This window comes from Lonchura striata, chromosome 1, assembly GCF_050655825.1.
Source record: "Lonchura striata isolate lonStrDom1 chromosome 1, ASM5065582v1, whole genome shotgun sequence".
NCBI lineage: Eukaryota > Metazoa > Chordata > Aves > Passeriformes > Estrildidae > Lonchura > Lonchura striata.
Window position 1 is genome coordinate 44,819,339 of NC_140703.1, and position 23,955 is coordinate 44,843,293.

Genomic DNA, 23,955 nt, shown 5'->3' on the forward strand with positions numbered 1-23,955 from the left:
TGGGTACAGTGGCATTGGCTAATACAGTGCTCTCCACCTGGGAAAGCCTGAAGGAATTACTGAGTTTCAGTATGTACATGTCCTCCCCTTGGTTCTTGGGTGTACCATGGAAATGCACTTTGTTTAACTTTCTTGAAAATCTCAGTACAGAAATAACTGTACCAAAAGCATATGCCACACTGAAATCTCAGCTGTCCAATTCTAGGGATTTTCCCTCCCTTTAAACAATCTACCTACTGCTTTTTTTTAAAAAGAGACTCTAATATATACCTTGCTTGGAGCAAACAAGGCTGTCTTATATTTAATCCGGCCACAGTAAAATGCTCCTGCCTCTTCCTGACAGTTTGACATGTGGGAAAATTAAGCTGACTGACCCAAAACCTAGAGATACTCAAAATGGTAATGATGTTTGAAAAAAAAAAAAAATATTTAGAGGATGGCCATAAGATGCACAAAGTAATTTGAAAACAATAAAGAGTAGGACAGCAACTTAACATTAACAGCTGTGTCTCTCTGGATTAGCTCAGTTTCCAAGCACTGATTTTTGACTCAACAGCTAAGAAAGTCAGGGCACTTCTGGAAATTACGTTAACTTCAAACCAAATTGCTGAGTCCTATATTAATGTTTTGAATTTTTTCCAAACACTTGATTTGAATGTCAAGTTTGAGAATAATATCTTTCTTCCATTCTTTACTTCAGTATTTTAGCTAAGGCTTCCGATTGGCTATTTAGTTAAGTGCAATGTACCACAATTTAAAAAAAGAAATTTAACACAGTTTTTCTTTCCACTGACCAGTCTGTAGCTGTAACTGGTAAACATGAAGCAGCTGTTGAATCTTTGGAATAATTGTGACATCTGAGGAGCTGGATAATGACTGGAACAATTTTCTCACTATTTAACCTAATCTGTGTGTATTCAACAGTCTGGCCCTTCACAGGGTAAATAGAGCCATGCAGATGGGAAAAAGAGAGAAGGGATGACTGTCTAGCCATGCTGTTATTATGTAGCAAGGAGTAGGATGAATGAGTTGTCCTTAAAATTATCAGATTCAGACTAAGCTCTTTGGTTCTGTTTTACTGCCTTTCTGAAACATTGCATGCTATTAATTTTAATATGTTGTAGAAATGCCCAAACGAATGGATCAGAAATTACTTCTCTCACAAATAGAAATGATTAATGTGCATTTTCAATTGGTACTTGATGGATTTTTGATCCGTGATGATACTTCTAGTTGAAGTCCTTGTCCCAGTGAAATCAAGTGAACAGGCAATTTGTCACTGATTTCAAAGTACCAAACTTTCCTGGTGGCACTGTGTTTTCATTGGTTTGGGCCTCATTTATCTAGCCATTGTACTTGGGCAGAGAGATAGTATATAACATATTCATGGCTGGAAAGCTCTATAAATGTGATGATAGCTCTACTATTATAAATAACATTCACTGACTAAATAATGTATGGGGTTTCTAACTAATGCAAGCTTCTTTAAAGCTCTGACTATATAAGCAATGTTTTTGTAAGCCCTTTAAAGTATCTGAGAGATTAGATAAAAATGTCTTAGTAATTCTGAAAGACAAAGTTCATGCATGACTCAGATGAGCATTTCATTTCCTTTGGTTCCCGCATGCCCTTCTCTCTATACCAGCTGAGGCTGCCCTTTAATAGAGAGAACAAATAGTAGGATACATACAATTAAAATAAACATACAGTTTCCTTTAAAGTATCCTTATTAGGATAACCACCATTCTTTTACATTTATTTGTTTAAAGGTTAATTTATTTGCTACTTTTCCCATATTACTGATTTTTTATCCCATATTCTTGGATCTCCCCAATGAGGTAAGAAACAAAACTTTCAAACCATGAACATCTAGATGAGAGACTGATGAGAGACTGATTAAATAATTTTAAACCTTGAATCCTTATTTTCTTTACTGATCTGCTGTATGTGTAGGATACCCCATGAGAACCATATGTGTCCTAAGCGGGACAGGATGAGGCAGTGACCAAGATGAGCAGTGACCAAGCCTAGGCCAAGCTCTGTGAAGATGCTCTCAGGCTGGGCTGCATGGACTCTTTCAGATGCTCTCACTATTTGATGTTACTGCAGCCCAGAAAATTCAGCTACTGCTCTGAAAATCTATTGCTTGTTTCTGTGACTGAATGAAACTGAACTTGTACAATGAGAGACACCAGAAGACATCTTCATTTTAGAAGCCTTGCATGTATTTGTCTAATATAGTATGTTGTGGCACGGCAGACACTCCCCTTGCCGCGATTCCCCGAGCGGTGCCGTGCTGGGCGGTGAGGGAAGAGAACGGGCGGCCGCTCCCCCTGCGAAGCTCTGCTGTCCCAGTCGGTGGCACGGGAACAGACGAAGGTGACACGGGACTTGGGGGTGAACAGGATGGTTTTATTCAGTGAGCCCCAAGACCTCTTCGGGGGCGGGAGCAGAGGTTTTATACAAGAATTCAGGAGGAGGGGTGTAGGAACAGTAACCACTAAGGGAATAGCAGGGGAGGAGTTTAGGGCAGGACTAACATATGACAAACCTATCAGGGGAAGCAAGGGAGTGGAATAGCACAAAGTAATCAATAGGGTGTTGAGCCTCACTAAATAGACAGGGAATGCTCTGGAAGCAGAGGAGGGGGCTAGGATGAATGACAGGGAAGGTTCCAGGGAAAGGGGCAGGGAAAGGGAGGATTGACAACTTGGAGATGAGGGGGTTAGGGGAGACCTAGGGAAGATTGACAACTGGGGAGAGGAGGAGATTGGGGATGGGGGGCGTGAACAGATATTGAACAAATATCAAATTAAAGAAAAACACACCACCGCAATAGTAGACTGTGAAATTTAAGTCCTGATTGCAATTTAGGATTGGAGTAGGGACTTTGATTTAGGTATCACTTGTCTCTGCCTTAGGCTTTTTAACTACACTGGGATATCTTTCCCACCTACACATCCCATTTGAGAATTTTACATATATATGTGAAGCAGTATTTTCTGAAACAAAAATGTTAAAAAATAATTTGGTTTGCTATATTCTTTGCTGTAGTGTAGTTCTGAAAGATTAGAGGAGGGAAACACCTGGGGATGGAGGCTATGAGCAGAGCCAAAACAAATTCAAATGGAGCTTGTCTGTTACAGTTTAAGGCTTGTTAAAAATAAAATGAGTTAAAAGCAACCAGGTTTATCTATTAATTTATCAGTTGCCCTCCTGAGATGCTTTTACCCCTCTCTTTCAGTGAGAAAATTTTTTGTAAAGTCTTCAGGCCTTTGTATGAAATGCTACTGCAGATACCCTTTAGTTGTTCTTAGTTGTGTGGACTATAGTCACACATTAAAAGTGGACTTAATGTGTTCCCTGATGCTCAAATAACATGGTGCTGAATATTAGGGCAAGGTATCATTTAATATAACACATTACATTTCCTGAAACACTTTCTGTTTCACATCTCACTCCAGAACAATTGGCAGGATCAATAATGGGCACAGCTGTTTCCACAAGGAGTGTAAATTCCTGGTTGCCCAGAACTGGCATTTTATTTCAATAAAAAAAAATAATAAAAGAGTGTAGTTGAATCTATTTAATTAAAAAAAAAAACCTATCAAAAGAAATTCTAATGTTTCTGAGTCAAAATACAATGTTATTACTCTGTATTAATTTTGTATCTGTATCTTAGTTGTATGTCACAAAAGTTGACCTGAACCATCAAAACTGATGAAAATGCTTATGGATGAGGGATAAGTGCACTGTAATTTACTACATCTGTCAGTTATAAGGCACTTTACAGAGAGATGAAGTGGAAATAAGAAATAAATATGCAGTAATAGAGGCAATCAGGTTAAATGAACCCATACTAACAGCAGGTCATGAGACCAGATTCTTTATATTACTGTTTCTTTCTAGGGCTTGACAGATGTAAGGAAGAGAAATGTACAGCTGAAAATGGTTTATTCATCAGGTTTCTCTGGATATGATGCTATAAGGTCATTGTTAGTTACAACAGAGGGCAACTACATGACAACATTCATGCTGCGTGGTGCAGGATAAGACTGTTGGACATCATAGGTGGCACTTCCACACTTATACTCTTATTTAAAACCAAGATCAATTGAGAAATGGAAATGTAAGAACATTCCCAGATGCCTTTTCTGGACCAAAGATTTGGATTTATTTGTAGAACATACTTTTCTACATGGTAGATTTATAGAGAAATCACATTGCTCTAATTTTAATACTCAAAGAGAGACTTCTTCTGAGTGCAATCATTCCTACACATGTTTTTCAGAGACTGCAGCATGTTTCCTCTGGTGTGCCCTCTTGTACCACCATATCCACCTCCTCCATGATAATTTTGGGATGATTCACTCTTCCTTCTTGCACAGATGAATCACTGTGCCCACAATCCGCATGTGCGTGTCAGTATTAAAGCTCAGAATTTTGGGGAACAAGATGACAATGTTCAGAAGACATGGTGTTACATAAGTGTACTCTTGTACTATTTTCATCTGTTTCCTCTTTGAAAGGCAACAATGAACAAAACGTTACTGTGTTGGTGTATAAGAAGCAAGGCTTTAGCAGGACACTGCTCACATTCTACCTTGTGACTTCGTCCATATGTATTTTCCTAAGGCTGCTTGAAGTTTTGTTGTTTAAAATACAGGGATTTGTTTTCATTGATATTATTTAGATGTGATTTTATTTATTTCCATGTTAACTAATTGTGCTTCTTTTCAATGACTAGTCAAATTCTGTTGTACCGAGTAGTAAAATCACATGAAAAGGAGAAGACAGACTGCCACCTTTAGTATAAATGGCAACTGTGATACATCAGTCTGCCAGGAATAATGTCAAACTAAATTAACGCAAATGCATGAATGAAATAATGAAATGTCTGATAAAATAAGTAGAGCTCTGAATTATGTTTTCAAAGCTTCCATGCTCAGGATCTAGTGAACATGTTCAGCAGAGTAAAGAATAGTCAAGTAATGTACCCTCTTGAAAGTCTTTGCCACACAACGAGTCATCGCAGCGTAGAAAGTTATTATTTATGTATTCTGTAGTGAGTTTCTGAGTCTGTTTTGATGTCTGGATGACTGTAAAACAAGACAAACAAGTCAGAAACTCTAATGGCTCTAACAGGAAAAATGTCTGAAAACCACAGATGAAGTAATGAAGCAATTATTCCCATAACTGCATTTGACCCTTTCTGCCAAATTATAAGAAACTTTTGTTTATCACAAATCAGAGGATCAGAGCATGTTTCTGTTTGGGAGGGACCTCAAGAGTTCTCTGGTTCAACCTTCAGCTCACAGCAGGGGCAGCTCTGAGGTCAGACCAGGCTGCTCGGGTATTCATCTATTCAGGGATTGGAAACCTCCAAGGACAGAAACTGCACAGCCTCCTTGGGCAGTCTGTGCCACTGCCTGACTGTGTTCATAAGAAAATAACTCTCCTTGTATCCATTGTGACTCTCTAGTTTCCATTCATGTCAGTTGTCTCTTACCATTCTACCAATGTGATGAGCCCAACTCTGCCCACTATGTGAATTCTTTGCAGGCACTGCAGCACCATTAGGTACTTCCGAAGTTATTTCTTCTCCAAGGTGAGCATATTTAGCTCCCCTAACTTCTCCCCACAGCACAAATGCTCCAGCTCCCACCATAGTGGTGGTTTCTGCTGAATAGTCTCCAGTTTCCTGATGTCTTCTTGTACTGTGGGCTGACAGCTGGACATGGTATGCAGGTGTGCTGCAGTGAGTAGAGATAATAATCACTAGCTCTGTTCCTGCTCATGCAGCTCAAGATGCTTTGGCTGTTTCTGCTTCTGGGGCACACTTCTGGCCAATGTCCAGCCTACTGCCTCCAAGAAGCCTAGGGCCTTTCCCACAGGCCTGCTTCCCAAACAGTTGATCCCCAGCCTGTGTCACTTGGAGGGGTTCATCTGCCCTAGACACAGAATTTTGCTTTTGTTCTTGTTGAAGTTGGTAAGGTTCCCACTGCACCATTCCCCCAGTCCCTTTGAATTGCTCTGGATGGCAGTCTAGGAGCTGCCCCCACCCCCTTGTTTAGAGTCAAGAGCAAACATTAATAAGGGTGTTAAACAGGGCAGGTCCCAGGACAGACTCCTGCGCTACTTCCCCTGTTTCTGGTCTCCAGGTACGGTATACAACTACTGCCCTCCAACCATTCAACTGTGTCTTTATTCATTTTCCTGTCCATCCATTCTTCTTTACCCAGAGACCAAAACTTCTTTATATGGATACAATAATATTGTGGAAAACAGTGTAGAAAATATTGCTGAAGTCAAGCTAAGTCATGTCTAGAGATTTTTCCTTGTCCACAAATCCACTCATTTTATTATGAAAGGTGATGAGGGTGTCTGGTTTACTGCAGAAGGCAAACAGCTTGGTCAGGCATGATTTGCACTTGATAAATCACTTCTGTCCATTTCTGATCACCTTCTCCTTCATGCTCACAGAGATGTACGCTACGAGGACTCATTCTGTGGTTTTACTAAATACCTGATGGGAGGAAGTAAAGGAGATGGAGACAGGTTTTTCTCAGTGATGTTCAGTGATGGTATAAGAGAAAACAGGCGCAAACTGAAATAATGGAAATGTCCTTTAAACATAAATAAAAGCCCTTTTATTTGTGGGGGGGAGGGAGTGTTTGAGGTTCATCAAACACTGGAATAGGTTGTCCAGATAGGTTGTGGAGTAGCTATTCTTGGAGATATTGAAAACCTTTTTGGACACAGTTCTGATCAACCTAGTGCAGGTGACTCTGCTTTGAGCAGAGATTTTGGACTAGACCATCTTCAGCATTCCAGTCACAGCCATCCTGTAATTTTTCTCAAGCAACTCTTTACTCAGCTACAGCCAGGCTATCCTCTTTCTTGGTTCCCTTTGAGAAGCAGAGGCCTGTGAGACCTTGTGGTGACAACTGAGGCAGAGAAGGCATTGACTACCTCAGACTAATCTCTGTTCACTGTCACTAAATCAAACATTCAGCCACAGCCCCACCTTCCTGGCTTTTTCCTGCTAAAAGTAGGTCTTCTGGTTGTTCTTTCTCTCCCCTGTGAACATCTCCTCCAGCAGAGTATTAGTATTGTGGATAGCACTCCTGTATGTTTGGGAAGGGTTTCTAAGTACTTTGTAATCTGCTTCCCCCTTCCTCATGCTGTTCCACCACCAACTCCCATCTTAGCCACACCAGTTTGCTGATAAGTCTGTTTTGGAATGGATCATTCTTGCCCTCACATATAGTCAGTCCTTAAGGAACTACCAGCTTTCCTGAGCAACTCCTCTCCTCTGATCTGCTTCCCATGGGATGACACTTAACAGCTCCCTGATCGATCCAAAGTGTGTTTGCCTGAACTCCAGGGCCAGTGCTCTGCTCCAGCCTTATTCACTCCCCTTGAGACCTTCAACTCCATGATTTCATGCTTGCTATAAACGCGTGCCATGACTTTAGCAAACTCTACATATGATGATTCTTTCACAGCCTCTCCATTTTCACTCCTCTCCTCATCTGAGCCAATAACTGGGTAAGGAATGGGATATTGTCATCTGAATATGTTGATAACAAGATGTTAAGAAGCATAAACGAATAAACTGTTCAGACTGCAGGATCATAAACTGCTACAGAGACAACTGTAAAATTGTACATTATATCATCTAATCTGAATAATATACTTAGATGCAAACCACATATAGTAAATTTTGAAAGAGTATTTGTAAATTGTATGGTATTATGAAAGTTTAAAATTTATTGGAATGTATAAAGATAGCTATAATTTAAATAAATGTTGACTTTCTATTTTACATACTCACTACTTCACTGTTTACAGTGTTTATTAACCTGAGTTGCTGTTTTACTTTCCACCTTGCAAACTGAAAGCTCTAAACTAAACTTACAATTTGAACTTGGAACACTCAACACATCAAATATGGAAGTCAAGAGACAATCCAAAGTCTGGCATGGGCACTGACTTCATGCAACATTAAATCAGAGGTCATATTTATATAGAGCTTGTTTTGCCAGGTGAACAATCACCTTGGGGCAAGTGAAGCTATAAAGTTGTCATTTCCCACAGAAGCCCTGTTTATGCAGAACAGGGCACAATGGTGATTTCATTGTGGAAACTATTTTCCTGGATTTCTGCTTTCTTAAACTACCCTTGTATTGTTGAAAAGATAGCTGTAAGAACTTTTTCTTCAAAAACTAAAATTAACCCTTTATATTTTTGACAAGTTAAGCACTGGTAGATGTTGTAATTTTTTTTTTTTTTTTTTTTTTTTTTTTTTTTTGTTCTGGGGAACAGAATGCCTTGTGACTATGACTGTGAACTCAAAAGAGCCTTAGTGAATATCATTTACACTCTGTGTATTTAATCTCAGCTTTCTTAGAATAATTCTCTGCCAAGATTTCTATCTAAAAAATATTTTGATGCTTTTTGCTATTTTCAGAGACAGAGATAGCAGGTTTAGGATTTAACTGACAATTTTCATTTAAGGGCACACAAATAGTTTGAATTCTTGTCTGAATGTCTGAAGAACTTACTAACCTTCAAGACCATCATAAATATTTACTTCTGCACTGTTTTTGTGTCATTCTGTTATGATTACATACTACGCTGTGAATTGAGTGCTGATTTCAAATACTATGGGAGAGCAACACAGTGAATATCTTTTGACTAATAGTTGTTTTGAATGACAACATTTCAAATGAAAATGCATGCATATGTTGTCCTTGAAGACATAATAAAATAAGTGTCTAAACTGTAAGAAACATCAGAAAAGTCCACTACTTTTTGAATGCACACTTCTGGACATAATCTTTCTTTGCTGTGTGGGAATTTTATGTTTATTTCCACTGTACACTGAGATAAGAATACACTTCACAGGTCTGTGAAATCAGATAGATCTTCTTTATGGAGGTGAATTGTATTTCATGCAAGCTGTCTTCCAAGTAAATATGTAATTAGCTGCTCTTATTGAGATGTAGTCATTCTGTATCTTTGCTCAGTTCAAGTGGAATAAATTACATAAGAGATGACACTAAGGTCTGAAAAGGTGACAGCCTGTTCTGCCAAATCACTCCAAGCTTTATTTTTTGATAGGCCACAATACAGTTCAGAAAAACCTGTGTTAAGTGGAAGCTTCAGCATGACACAGAGAAGGTGACACGGGAAAGGATCAGAGAAGGCAAGCATGACTTTGGAAGACAAACAGGAAACAAATCTACACTGTGCAGGCAGTTTATGCAAAAAAGGCATGTTAAGCAATTGTTTTTGAATTTCCTGTGAAGTGAAATACCAGGGACAGGCTGAACTTGTGCAGAACTACAAGCCACTTTATAAGAAATTGCTTGTGAAAATGTGGCACACAAGACTGCAAGGAAACCAATACCAACTAAGAGCAAAGTGACGCCAATCAAGCAAAATATACCTAGAAAGAACAGGACATTAAGAGTCCTTCCTTTCTCAGTGAAAAATTTAGAAGAGAATTCATGCTATTTTTAGATTTTAAGAATGAGAGTTGCTTGGATTTGGATGTGTTGTATTTTTCATGTACTGTATGTAGTTCAGAACCAGACCAATTATAATTATCAACAAGGACTTTTCTTTACAAGAGGTAGTGTGTCCTGGATAAATTCATTATAATAAACTGAATTTAGCTTATCTAATTTTAAATTCAAACTTATTTGGCAATTAATATTGAACACTTTCTTTATTTTTTTTATTTGGCAAAACCATTGAGAATCTGTCAAGATAAAAGACATGCATTTATAGCTGCAATTATTTATATGCAGATATCCTTCCTCCTGCAGGCTATTCCTATACTCTGAGTTTTCCAGAGGTGTGGAAACACATTCTAATTATAAATTAGATAAAGCATGGTGGTTTTAGTATAATTTATATAGAAAACTTTACTTTTGTGAACTTTTTAAGTATGGAGCCATAGCAATATGGAGTGACTGTCACTTTTCATCTTTCCTAGCTCAGTTGTGACATTTACTTTGAACTGTGTTCACCTTCTTAATAATTTTTTTACAGAACTCTAGAAGAATTTGCAGAAACACTTTTAAAAAACTCTAAAACTGATTTCAGTAGCAGAAATTTTTATATTAAATTAAAAACAACAAACCCATGTGTATTTCTACCATATTAAATTTAAATTTGGGACCACATCATAGACTTCTGAAATTTCTTTCTAGTCACAGATGCAATTGTCCACTTCAGAGGAATAAGGAAGAATCCAGATTTTAAACATCTTTAATTCCAATTTATGAAAGTGAAGAATAGGACTGGACAAATGTAATAACTTTACAAAATTAAAAACACCTCCCAGATTTTTATTCTTAATATGTAAGGGAACATAAAATAATTATTCAGCTTTCCCTTTTTTTTTTTTTTTTTTTTTTTCCAGATAAACCTTTGTAATATTTTGGTTCCCAGCCCTCATGTGGGTGCCTGGACGCATGTCAGCACTGGCCACATGGGGGATTTCTATTGGACTGCTTAGAGGATCAGTGGATGCCCACATCAATGCTTCTTCTTTAGGTTTTGACTGTGCATTTACTTGTATTTTAGTAGCTTATTCATCCTTGTGCCTCAAATATGTGCAGTAACAATTTTTTTTCATTGTGAAGCTGAAAACTCTCTGTAAAGAGATGTACTGGTCTTTTCTAGCACAATAAATTTTATACTGCATGTCTTCATAATGGAACTTTCCAGTGAAGTTGTAATGTTCTTCGAGAGCATGTGGGAAGGTGTTAAAATATTCAGAAGATTCATTCTCTTCTTGAAATTTGCACAGAACTTGTATCTCAGAAATGAAGCCTCAAGAAAGGGTAAATTGTTTACAACATTTATTGACCTGACATAATTTTGTTGTTTCAGTCAGAACAATATTATTTCATTAGCTTTTGGGTTTGGTGCTTAAATCTGATTTCCCCTGAGATCCAGCTTTAGAATTAAAATGCTTTAAGGAATGAAATCTGGTACAAGGGAGACTCAAGCATGTTCTAATGAATATTGTCAAGGATGCCATTATAGTCCAGGAGCAATCTCCAAGCAGCCTTTTACAACTTAAAAAAATCCACCCATTAGCAAGACTATTGAAAGTGGCAGCACCTTCATCTCCACATTTAATCAGAAGTGTCTGCTTAAGTGGCCTCTAGCTGAGTCTTTGTAAACTAGGTTGTGGTACACTGCTTATAAATTAATTGGGAACATGCATTAGGTGGGATGTTGCATGCAACTTTCATGGGCAGGTGTAGTCTTAGCCAAGTAAATTCTATTTGCTTCTCTTGGGGGAGAAAGTATGGATTGGTCACCTCAATGTGGTCATTTGAGGTTTCCATGTGGTCACTTAAGTTGGTCACCTCAATTAATATATGAAACTATATTAGGAAGTAGTTGATGTGGATTTACTTCTTGGATCTGACATTGATCTGCTAGGTAATGGGAATTCAGTTTTCTCTTGTCTCTTTGTTTTCTTCCTGTTTCTTTTCTCCATCTTTTGTTCTGTATTACGTCTGGTCCAAAGGGTCTTTGAGGAGGGTTTAGGCTTTCTGATGCCATTGTTACTCCTTCTAGTTTTGTCCCTAGAAAAGTGAGCCAAATTTAAAGCAGAGATAAGATTTGTTTGTCCTCATAGATTCTGTGAAATACTAAAGATGGATTTAATTGTAAGCTGCTAGTTTCCAACACTGAATGTTAGTTTAGTTGGGAAATATAAATATTAGAGCTGCGGTTCACACAAATACTTTTGGAAGACAAGCAAATAAATAGCAAAGAAACAAGAAGAAAAATTAGTTCTTACCACCTTTGCAGTTCTCTTTAATTAGAAAATTTAATGACAGATTTCTAAAATTACTGACAGCTCCTTCATATGTTGGGATTTTTAAAAGATTGTTTAGAAAATTTCACTTAGAATATCAGATGCCCATAGGAAACCAATCATTCACTGTGATACTCTACCACATCAATCATCCTATCCCATCCTGTGGGAAAGAAATTATTTGTAAGAGAAGCACAAGAAGTCTGCTTCAATTTCAAATAAGCTGTAGAGGAGAAAATTGTACTCCCCAAATGTCTGGCTAATGGCTTCCAAGAAGTAACTAGTATTAAAATTGTCTTCAGTAACAATCTCAAAAAAAATCAAGAGGGATTTTGCTGTTTTTCATTTCTCCCTAGCTAGAGACATAGGGCAAACTGCCTAGTCCTCTATAAATTGATGGTGAAACATGAATTATTAATGACAGGTGGGTGCCTTTGTTTGCAAGGTCAGAGCAAAGTTGTCAGGCAAAATGCAAGAAGGCAAAACTTACTGTGTATCTCTTCTATATCAGGGCATACTTGCAACTCAACCTTAGTGTTGCTCATGAAAGAATATAAGAAGTAAAGAAATAGTATTTTGAGCGTAATTCATAGCTGTTTCACAAGAAATCCCTATAAAATTTCTCTGTTACTACAGCATACAAAAAGTTTGTGCAGGATGGGGACTACATCTCTTTCTTTTGAAATGCAAATGTTTGATAGTGGGGAAGATCAAAGAGAAGATTTACTCACTGTAGAGTCTTAGGACTCTTATGATGTTTCAGGAAGGACAGATTGTCCCTCCATCTCCACTAAGCTTAATTTCTTGAGATTCTTAAAATTACATGTGCTATTTTTGGATACCTGCTCTGGTGGAACTTGAATGTAATTTGGCCCCCAAAGGTGCATTACAAGTTTAAAAATGGTCTCCTTAATCCAGTGACAATTTATGATGGGTATTCTAGGAGCAAAGACACTCTAGACATAAACAGATGTTCTGGGTCATGAATATCTCTCTAAAATATATGCACACGGCAATATAATTCATGCAACTTCTCAGAATGTGTTTCTCTGCTCTGCACTAAGAGTCAAAGACACAAAGGTAGACACGCTGTGCTCTGAAACCTCAGTGGAAGAAGTTGTCCAGTTTCTAGAAGCAAGGGAATGATAACAAATAGGCTTAACATCCAAAAAACTACATGCAAATGCACATTTGTGTCTGTGAAATGTTAGCACCACTGTATATCTTCTTGGATACATGTGTAATTCCCTGTTCAAGTATTTTTTAAGCAAAAAATTTTGGTGCACAATTTTTTTTTCAATGTTTGATATGCTGTAATATAATTGTACAACATCTATGATAAACACTACATCCCTTGGAAAAAAAAAAGTGTGGAAAGAAATTTTCTTTCTACATCACAGAGTTTAGGAGGCAGAGGAGTTTGAAAATGGCATTTTCAAGTACATTGATCTTGGTACTGTGAAATATTTGCTATGCCAGCAATGAAAGGAAACACACAGACTTTGTGAACAGAAGTAGCGCTGGAAAGCCACAAAGGAAAGAGATACCCCGACAAAATACATTCACCAATTTCTCTATCTGTGAGGCTGATATTACCCTGCAAATTCATGAAGATAAAAACCTACAACATATGCCAGATTCTGCAGCCCAGATCTTACTAACAGAAATAGTGATGTCAACATCTCTTTCTCAGAGGCCTCTGAGACTGCGGCAACTGACTTCTTCTGGAGCACCATAATCAAGTTCCTCCCTGCCCTTTCTGAGATGCTAAAATCAGAAGGAACAACCGGCTGTGTAGTTGTTCACCCAAAATCCATGGACAAGGCTCAACTGTCTACTGCAGCCTTCACTAATGGTTTTAGAAAAAGTATATCAAACACATCACTGATTTTTTGCCAGACTAATGGAGCAAAACAAAGAGCAGTGATAGCACTAAACCAACCCTAAACAAATCTGGTAGTACTCCAAGTACAACTGGTACCTCAGTAAAACCCTCAGCATATGGAATTTCTCCAACAGAATTCTCTATGAAGAAGCTTCATAGTGTGTTATTTTAGTTTGGAAACAGCTTCAGCCTCAGAAAAACAAATAAATTAAACTCTCCAATATCATTAAATCTAGCTGGATGTTAAAAGTTTAGCAAGTGAATAAACTAAGCATCAAACAAATACCTGTGAATTAAAATTCACTATAGAAGTTTTTTCAATGAAATAAAGTAATAAAAATATCTCTTATTTGCTGCCTTCCTTTGTCACTTCCCATTCTTTCCTAGTCCCCAGATCTCCCACAGATCTCTACTTTTGCCACTCCTTCCAGTTACAGCCATCTCCTATTGAGTTACTTGTTTTAGACCTGCAGCCAAACATCTTGCACATCAGCAAAGCCTGCTGAGATTTGTTATGTATTTTTCATTTATAATTCTAACTAGAGGATGCTGAGGGTCAGAGTCTTGCTAAAGTCCATTAGCCATAAATAAATAAATAAATAAATAAATAAATAAATACTGTCATCAATTCTATCAATATTTTTCTAATATATTTTTATTTTGGAATGACATAAAATCTGGTCATCTCTCATAGAATTATTGAGTAATAGTGGTATCACCTCTGAAATCCTACAGTGCAGCAGTTAGGCAACCTTTTTGGGAGGCAGTGCTGACAAGACCAATCCCTGCTCTGCCTGATTCAGACCAAGGCTTTGAATTCAAGTCTGCTAGCTCAGCAAGTCCAGCTGACTCAGAAAAAATTTTAAACCACTAGTAGGGTTCTTTGTGCAGCCCTTGATGTTTTTTGTTTTGGGCTGTTTTGGTCTTTTTTCACTAGGGAATTTAATTTGTCTCATTCTACTCTATACAAAGAGTAAATTGATCCTGATCATGCTTACAGGAGATCGACAGAGGGCTAACATGGGTTGACAGCATGCCACAAATAAAAAGGATTTTTTGCAAACTTAACCACGGGTTTTTGGTTTGATAATGAACTTCTGTGGTTTGCTCAATGTGAATAGTCTGTGGTAGTATGCATTGTCATCCCGTGTCTGCCATGATGGAGCACAAGACCTCCTGTGATCACAGGAGGATCCTGATGCAGGGTATCTACCACTGGGGTCAGACCATGGGTTAGGCTCTCTGAGCAGCTGAAGCCCTGCACAAAAACAAGAGGACTGGACTCAAGTGTTCTTACCTTCTTGTGTCCCTTTCTTCCCAAAATATGTAAAATCTGAGAATGGCTTATAAATGTTAACAAATAGTCTGTAGTCCCCCGCAAAACCCCTGAACAGGTTACTTCACATGAAGCTCTCTCAGGACAAATCTTCCCTGTAACAGCTCTCTGTTCCCTTCTGAAAATCTTATTCTGACAGAGATAAGTGTATAATTAATGTTTTATTTAACCTATTTTGCACTCCCCAAGGTATGCTATCTCACAGGCTAAACTTTCCTCTTTGCATAATAATAGAAAGGAAGGGAAACTACATTAAGATGAAAAGAAAGAAATTCTTATATTTTCAGCTTTTCCCTCCAGAAACCAAAATAAAGTGAAGAATTGAATATAGTGGTAACAGTTAATGATGACTCCTGGAATGAAAACAACAATAAACAAAACAAAATAAAAAAGAATTTCTTACTTTTTCAATGAAATTAAGCCATAGTGAAATGGTTTCATTGGAACTAGCGCATCAGGGAATAGTCATTCTCATTCATTCTTCTCACAATAAATAAATCTTTATTACTGAGCAGAGTCAAGACTGAGATCTTTGCCTGCTTGTTTTTAGCCACCAATAAGATATTGGAAAGTTATATGAAAATTTCTTTCCTAGTTTTGATCCTAAGGAATGGCTGAGTTATTTTGCTGAAAGCTTGAGTCAGGGAAAAAAAAGAAAAAAGAAGAAAATCAACCTTTGTCACAAAACAAACAAACAAACAAAACAAAAAATAAAACAAAAAAGCAGACTACAAAATGAAATACAAGGAATTGAAATTCAACAAAGACTGGATAATCTTAGCTAAAGATATTGCCAGTAGCCACACAGATAATGGAATAGTTTCAGTACCTATGTATATATATATATTTGATTAACATCCCTGAATATTTTATTGACTTATTTTCATTAATACATGTTAATGTAGAGTGCACTAAAAAACTGCTCAGATGATAACAGAGAATTCTTCATTAAAATTATCTCAGAAAATGAGAGGGTTTTTTTAAAAAGGGAAATATTTTTATGTATAAATCTTTTTACTTCCTATTAAAAAGTCTTTCTAAAACTTACTTCACAGCTAGTTGCAATTTCTTTTAAAATAGCTGGAATTGCCAAAAGCACCAGCCATTTTTTTACAGAATGAAAAAGCAGAGAAGAACAGACAAAAGGAAGAGTCCCTTTGTAGACGTTGCCTTATAAAACCCTTTGTTTTCTCCTCAGAAATAGTCTATAAGAGATTCAATTTTAAGTAAGGATTTCAGAGAAAATTGTGAAACAGTGGTAATGTGAGATTTAAGCACTAGAGTATGCATTGTGATGTGATGACAAAGAAGAGGCAGCTGAATGACGTCAGGCTGGTAGTTACCAGTAACAGGCTTTTGTGTTTGCATGGCTTACATGTGGTGGGCTGAGGCACATGGGCTGTTGTAGCAACTGGCATAAGGTGAGTTTATGAGAGAAGAGCCCAAATTAACAGAAGAACCTGCATTATATGTGCTTCTCTCCTCACAGCAATATCACTTACCTAGAGTCCCTCTCCAGAGGGCTCCTCATCTGGGTGGAAGGGGGAGGTGAACCCTAGGACTGACCCTACACAATCAGTGTGAAGCTCACAGGGAGGTCCCTCAGCTGTGGGTACCACTGCAATCCCATCCACAGACTCAACACTCAGACTGCAGGAAGTGGCTCATCCAACTTTTATATCAGCCTATTCAGAAAAGAGAATATAAACACATCTCAGAAGTCATTTCAGCAAAGTGTCTTGATTGCTGCATTATCCTCTACAATCACACTAAACAGGTCTTTAGTGGTCTGAGGGCTGGAGATACATAAATATATTTTGGACAAAAGTGCTTCCATAGAAACCACTTCTGCTCTTTAACAAGTGTGTCATTCTGCTGAGTCTTCTTTTCCAGCAGTTCATTCATGGTAAACTGAAGAGAGTCAGGGCCCAAGCTCTACTGCAAAGGGTGAATTTATCTGCATTACCTGTGGGGAGCAGTCCTGGCACTGTGCTAACTCCTAAGCTGATTGTTGACATTTGGCTGAGACACTGTCATTTGTCATAGGCTAAAACTATGTAGAGACTTAGAAATTCATGGTTTTGTGGTAACATCAGCAGCTTTTGAGTCTATAAAAAATTAATGCAATAGTTTCACATTTATACAAATATTCCAAGTATTCTAAAAGACAAAATACTAACAGTGATTACTGCTAGATTTTGGACATGATTTGGGCATATGTATATTTTAAAATTTCCTGAGGCATCTACTGAGAAAAAGGAATCCCAAATACTAAAAAAGAAAGGTAATTGTTGTGAGATTACACATTCTGTCAAAAGGAGACAGGAATCAAAGTGTGTTCAATGATTAACTCATCTGTATGTGGGATAAAAGGCAAAAAAGGAGTAGGACACATATTTTGTTATTTATGCAAAATATGAAGCAACACAACCGATTTATGTCATTAAATAATATTGAGATTTCTGAATGCATATCAGCTCAGAGGAAGCAAATAAGGATAAGAAGTAGAATATTAAAATAATAAATAAATATTATAACCTTGTAGCTTTAGCAAATTAAATAGAAAATAACAACTATAATAAGCTAAAGATCCTCCACCTCCTACAGAATGAGACTACTCTGTGAGTTGCCTCCTTTACAGTGGGTGCCTGTGTTCACCTTCTGAACCCTGAAAAAACATATGCTCCTTAAAGATACTGCAAAGCCTATCTGCAGATAAAAATACCTCATTCTAAGAAAATGTTTCTAACAATTATTATCAGTTCAGATAGACAGCAAGATTAGCCATACATATCATCTCTGAAGGGCTTCTTTATTTCTCCAAAGAACTTAAAACCAGATAAGATATTGAGTTGGCTGATTTCTTTGTCGCAGAAAGTGTTTTGTAGCATAGAGGCTGCCACCTCTGCAGTAATGTAAAGTGCCTCTTGTGCCACAGCTGTGGTGACAGTGTATTACAGAGAGACAATGTAGAAAAGATGATACAAGAACTCTTCTACATTTCTAAATGAAAGCCCAATTATAAGACAAAGAAATAAGAGTTTGGAAACTCAGTATTAACAGTGCTCATGCCTGATCCAACAACAAGAGGACCCAGTCCTGTTCAGTATCTATGCTGACATTTTGGATTAAGGCATTGGATGTCCCCTCAGTCCTGCAGAAGGATCTGGCAGGCTGGATCAATGGGCTGAGGACAACAGTATGAGGATCAACAAGGACAAGTGCTGGTCCCTGCACCTGGATCACCACAACCCCAGGCAGTGCTACAGGCCTGGGGAATAGTGGCTTGGGATCTGTTCAGCACAAAGGTACACGGGGGTGCTGGTTAACAGCCAGCTGAACCTGAGCCAGCATGTGCCCAGGTGGTCAAGAAGGGCAATGGGATCTTGTCCTGGGTAAAGAATAATGTGACCAGCAGGACTAGGGAAGTGATTGCCCTGCTGCATTTGGCCCTGGTGAGGCCACACCTCAAGTGGTGGGTCTAGTTCTGGGCCCTTCACTTCAACAAGGACACTGAGGTGCTGAAGTACTGCCGCTGAACAGGCAGCAAAACTGGTGAAGGGTCTAGAGAATATATCTTATGAGAAATGTCTGAGGGAACTGGCTTTTTAGTTTGGAGCACACTGAGGAGACTCAAGTTATATCTCCTTGCTCTCTACACTAGCTGAAAGGAGGTTGCGGTGAGGTGGGGGTTGGTCTCTTCTACGACATTGCAAGTAGAAGGAGAAGAAGAGATGACATCAAGTTGTACCAGAGGAGGTTCAGATTAGATGTTAGAATTTTTTCATCTTTTTTTACTGAAAGAATGGTTAGGCATTAAAGTAAATTCCCTAGGGAAGTGGTAAAGTCACTGGAAGTGTTTGAGGCATCTCAATATGGAACTTGGGCATATGGTTTAGGGGTGATTTATGATGGTGCTACATCAATGGTTGAACTGGATGATCTTGAAGGTCTATTCCAACCCTGTGATTTTCTTTCCTAGTCTCTCTCTAACCTCCTTATTCTCCTGAACCTTGATTTTTAACTTTTTTCAAAATTTTAAGCTCCATAGTAAGGAAACAGGGTGTTAAAATGCATCAGTTCCTCTTTGCTGACCTACATATAGCCAAATACTGTCTACATAGAGCCAAAACAACACAAGAAAATCTTTATTAAAGGACATCCTTTCCATATTGAGTGGTTGCTGGAAGATGTCAGGTATCTTGGCAAACCACTGTCTGTATCTTCTTTAGTCTTAATTAATATAGTGGGAATGGATAGATATTCCAATTAAATCTAAATGTATGAGATGCCATTAATTAGGGAGAGAATGAACTGGAAGCTAATCTCAGCCCTCACCCAAATAGTAAATCCAAAACCCAAAGCTCAGCGATTGCTTGCCCAAAACTCATTAATAAAAAAATCATATGGAATAAAATCAAGGGAAATGTCGGCCGTGAAATTACTGTCTTTGGCTCCTATCACAGGCAGATGCTCTTTTGTAACTTTTCCAATACTACAGTATTTTTTTTCTCCTTGTTTCTAGCTAATGCACAAAGAGTGACATTTTAAGGCCAAAAGTTCAAATGGCACATACAGATGCAAGTCATGCATGATAAGAGTTGTGCTTATAAAAAGGCAAAGGCTGATGAATCTCACAAAATGCATCCTCTTCATCTAGCTCTAAAAGTACCTCATTTGTTTAGTGATCATCTTTTCATGGACACTGCAGATGCACTATTATATCTGTCTAGAATATGATTGCTCAATGTCAGCATTATCAAAATCAATATAAAAACATTTCAATTTTCCTCCTCAGTATAGAAGATCATATATATATAAGTTCCCATGAAAATTGAGACTTTTTTCATGAAAATATTGTGCTATAAGGACATTCTCTTGATTTTTGAAAAAATTTTCCTTGACATTCCTTTTTTCTCTCCATCTTGTACTTGGTGTGTATGCAGTGCTTATCTGCCACTGTCCAGTGTAAATGAAAAGGGACCTACTGTCCCTTGACACAGCACATAGGCGCCTCAAGCGCACAGCTTCCAGCTTCTCCTGCCTCCAGATGCCAATGACTTCTGGCTCCCTTAGCCTCATAGCAGCCCATTTTAGTGCCTAGCAGTCATGCCCCTACCTAAAATCACAATCCAGATTACAGAAAATCCCATCACCACACTCTAAATATTAATCTTAACTGTTCAAGTTGCATGAGAGGCATTTTCAGCAAGGCCCTTTTTCTGTACTTGGGAGGGTGATATTTCCAGGCTCTCTATGAGGTCTGGTGCTGATGGGTTTCATGAAGATACAGGAGAGCCTGAGATAGCTTCCTCAAACACTGTTCACTAGAGTGTGCAATAGGCTGAATTGCTGGATATTTTGGGATTCCTTCTTTTATATTGTAAAACTGATGTTGGCTTTCTCTCTTTCTTTTCTTCCAAAATACCTCTGGCTGTTGAGAGAAAAGGAAACATCCCTGTCTACTTCTGTTACCACAATAAATGAAACTATTCAAAGCAGGGTTGTTTTCCTGAAGGTTGAGCTGACACTTGCCAAAGAGTTGTTAATTCTTTCATCATTGTGAAACTCTTGGCCCTTTCCTCAGTTAAAAAAAAAAAAAATAAAACATTAGCTGAGGAAACAATGGCCAGTGGCAATTCTGCAATTCCTAGTTTCCAGAATCTTGAATAAGCAATAACTGTTATAAGAAGAAATTACTTGTTCCACTGTCATAAGAACACAGTCCGAACCTGAAATAGAGGAGAATGCTGATTAATTTCTCTGAAGGAAAGCACTGGAGTGGTGGCCATTCTCATTGTGCAAGAGGCTTCAGAAAAAAAGATTGCAATGAAAGGATTCAACATATATTTTAGGGTTATTAAATGTAAGATCTTCACATTATCATCTGATAGTGTTTGCATATGTTCTTTTAAATTCTGAGTGACTCCATAGTAACAGTCATAGTGCAGTTCCCTGAGCTCAATGGTTGTTCAACCACAATTTTCTTCTGCAGGCCTTGATGACCTTCTTCCCTGAGGATAAAAAGATTAATCTCCTTCTAACTGCTCAAAGAAGTGAAGGCTCTCCACCATTTTGTAGAGCAGATCATTGTAGGATCATCTGGAGCAAGTCAAGAAGGCATATTTTTCTTCACTCCATATTGACATAAATAGAAATACTCCTATCCTGGTATGCCTATAATGCTTTTTACTTTTAAACATAAAATTCATGCATAGAAGGTTCCTGAGATGGAAGTGTGGCTTTTGAGAAAAAAGTAAGAATGTGCCGCTTGGACTGGCCCCCTGTGAATAGTGAGTGCCAGCACAGGCCTAATCATCTGGAGAGGAGCCCTGGTTGGTAGGAGGACCCTTGCTCCCTGAGGTGTCCCTAGGAGGCTCTGCAAGAAGAAAGATCTTTATGACTGTCATGGGAAAAGGTGAAGGATGAATCCCAAAATAGAAAATCTTGCAGGATTCTTCAGTACAGGAAGCTGGTGCTGATTTTTCTGGTATTTATTTTCAGCCCAATATCAAAGGAGATACTGTCATGTGTCATCATCTTCTTCTTCTTCTACTTCTTTTGCTTGTATATATATTCTTTTCCCCCCACCAATTATTCTAAAGGCCACTGAATACTTGTCTCAGAAAAAAGGTGATAGTACTGCATGATTTCACTGTGAGTCCATCAATCTAAAAATAGATGGACAGTCCATTGCACAGTAAAATTTGATCTGACATTATTCATTAACCACATCCTGTCACTATGGATTAAGATGCTTCTGATTTTAATCTACAGAGTGTTTTTTTTTTCTGTATATTTCCCCCATCTGTCTCTGCTACTGAATATAGATGAAATGGGACATAGTGAAACCAGTATTTATGTTACCATGTTTGTTATGGTGATGTTTGTCTTAAAGGTAGGTATTTTTTCACAGTAAGTATAAAATCTTATTCTCTGTTCATGCAAGAAAAGGAGAAATGCAAAGAAAATTGTTTTTCACCGGAAGTTGTATGATGTTGTTATATGTTCTGTTATACACAATAAAATAAAATTTTAAGATGGTAAAATTACCAACAAATATATATTATGAGAGAAAATTGTTTTATCTGAAATGTTTACACAACTGAAATATTTTGCTCAAGTTTGAATTTTGTTGTTTGGCAAAAATGTTTTTTTTTTGCAAAGAAAAGAACCTCACTCCTTTCCAGAATGCGTAAGATATGATTCACTTTATGCTTTAATCAAGATCATTAACATGTAAACACTTTTAAATGTTTTCATTTTGAGAATTGAATATGTCTCTACTGAGACAACAGTCCCTTTAAAGGAGAGATTCCCGAACACATTCATGATAGTACAGAGGATGCATCACTCCCACCTTTATATTTTGTCAGTGAGACTGAATTGCTCAGAGTACTTTGATATTAAACAAATAATTTGTTCCTACCAGTTGGAAAATACCCTCTGAGGTAATTCTGATTGATGCTGGAGATGTAACAACCAGTTCTATTAGGATTTGTTCTATTTTAAGTAGGTTCAGGAAAATAATTTGCTTTCCTTCCTTTCTATATGGATTATGACCTGACTGTATTTCTACTATATGAACTTTAAATGACACAGTAGAGATAAACATTACTCTGAATTACAGGATACAGCACAGAAGCACTTGGCAGAGAGTCTTTGAAATATGTATAATATCCTGTATAATTTCCTGCTTTTTTATGCTTGAAAACTGCAGTAGGCATAGTCTCCATATGCTGCTCTGTTCCATATGCAGGGCATGATATATAATTCCAACTTCAATTTAGTAGTGTTCTGCTAATAAAGGATAAGGAGATACCATAATATAGCAATATAATTTATGAATAGGCATCAAATAAAGGTTTTGCAAAAGAAGTGAAACAAACAAGTGAGCCGACAACAGCAATAACAAAAAATCCTCTTTCTACAACCCTGGTCTCCATAGTCTGCCCTTCAATTTAAATCAAAATCATGGAAATAACTAATATTGGAACATTGTGAACCAGCTGTTTTTACAGCTGACTAATTATTCTGTGTACCCAGCAAATCAAAAATATTTGTAACCGCTTAGGTGAAATAATCCTAAAGAAATTTGTACGTCAGTAGAATAAATCTTGTCTGAAATAGTGAGGTTACCTCCTACTTGAAGTAGCAGCTCACTGTGAGATGTGCTAGAGGGAAGAGAGGGCCTAGCCTGCACCTGAGTTTCACCATTTCCCTCACCATTGTTCTATAAGCTCTCCACTGTTGCTTTGTAGTGGTAGAAGTGATGCTCCAAAGCCCCAGATGCCCACTTATTTCAACCTTTTTCCAACCTTTTGTTCATTTCACTGAGGCTGGAAAACAGGTAGGAGAAAATGAATGCATGCTAAGTGGAAGTTGCTACATGAAAATACCTTTCTGTGGCCCTGGCAACACACTTAATATTTTCCATACCAAGCCAATCTTTATTATCTGAAAGAGGACTCAAGCTAATCAGTGCCTGGAAACCCAGAAGTGACAGGAAAGAATTTGATGCTGTGGCTTTATCTGCGGCAGCGATGGCGCTTATGGCTAACTACAACTTACACAGTGCACATCCTCCTTCTTGTACACGTATTTTTTTCTTTAATACACCAGAAAGTTACCCAGTTGCCTATACTGGGATAATTTAGTATGATTTGGGATGGATCAAGGAGGCAGAAAATGAGGTCAAAATTGAAGCTGTGCTACTGCTGAGTTTTGAATTTCTCAGGAAATTGTACTTCATTGTAATGAAGTGGTTGTGCATAGTTGTGTTCCAGCCACAGGACTCTAATCTCAGTGCCCTGGAAGGTGAAAAGCCTGTACACATCTGAACTCAGACTGAATTTGCTGAAGGACTATCCTAGCCTCTGAACC